Source organism: Myotis davidii, unplaced genomic scaffold (assembly GCF_000327345.1).
Source record: "Myotis davidii unplaced genomic scaffold, ASM32734v1 scaffold1753, whole genome shotgun sequence".
Lineage (NCBI taxonomy): Eukaryota > Metazoa > Chordata > Mammalia > Chiroptera > Vespertilionidae > Myotis > Myotis davidii.
The window spans coordinates 59,150-60,594 of record NW_006284240.1 but is presented as its reverse complement, the minus strand read 5'-3'; positions in this window follow the sequence as shown (position 1 = coordinate 60,594).

Genomic DNA, 1,445 nt, shown 5'->3' with positions numbered 1-1,445 from the left:
CTGAATTTCATTCTAAAATCCTTAACAAAATATTAGCAAATCTCAGCCACCAATATATTAAATAGATCATACATGATGATCAAGTGGTTATTATTCCAGGGATACAAGGCTGGTACAATATTCACAAATCAATAAATGTGATATATCACATAAACAAATTGAAAGACAAAAATCACATGATCATATCCATTGACGCAGAGAAAGCATTTGACAAAATTCAACACCCATTTTTGATAAAACCTCTCAGCAAAGTGGGAATAAAGGGAGCATATCTCAATATGATAAAGGCCATATATGACAAATCTACAACTAACATTATGTTCAATGGGCAAAAACTAAAACCATTTCCCCTAAGAACAGGAACAAGACAGGGATGTCCACGTTCACCACTCTTATTCAACACTAGGGGACCAGTGCATGAATTTGGGCACCTTGAAAAGAACTATGGGCCATGAGGCTGCAATGGGCACAGGGGTGGGTCTCGGCCCATCCTCCATGTCCCCACCCAGCCCCTCCTCCATGGCCCTGGTCCCATCTGCCTTCAGCCCCACTCCCGCAGCTGCTGCTCCAACGTGCTGATGGCACCAGCCCCGCTCTCACCCACTGACAGCTCAGAGCAATTGGGGCCGGCACCGTCAGTGGGTGTGAGCAGTGGGTGCAATCGCCCCTCAGGAGCAGGGGGAGGTGGAGAAGACCTCAGGAGCAATCAGGATTGGCAGCTGCCACTCACATCTACTGACGGTGCTGGGAACCAGCAATGAATGCAAGCGGCGGCTCCGGGGCCAGCGCCGGCAGCAGGTGCGAGTGCTGGGCAGGACCGCAGCTCATGGGAACAAAGAATTTTCAGTAATCACCAGAAGCTCGCCCCAATGACAGCGACCAGCACCCCGCCTTGGTCTAGCGCCCCCACTCACTTGCTCCACTATCCCACCGCAGCCTACACCCGCCATGTTCCACATTCTGCCACCTGCTGCTGAAGCCCGCCATGTTCCATGTGCACCCCCTGGTGGTCAGCGCATACCATAGTGACCGGTTGTTCAGTTGTTCCTCCGTTCGGTCTATTTGCATATTAGCTTTTTATTATATAGGATGGTAAGGGAAGTCCTAACCACAGCAATAAGACGAGAAGAAATACAATGCATCCAAATTGGAAAGGAGGATGTAAAACTCTCATTATTCACAGATGACATGTTATTGTACATAGAAAACCCTAAAGACTCCATCCGAAAATTATTACACTTAATAAATAAATTCGGCAATGTAGCAGGATACAAAATTAGTGCCAAGAAATCTAAGGCATTTCTTTACACCAATAGTGAACTTACAGAAAGGGAGACTTAAAAAGAAATCCCATTTATCATTGGACCAAAAAAATTAAGATACTTAGGAATAAACTTAACTAAAGAGGTAAAAGACGTACATGTGAAAAACAACAGGACCCTGAA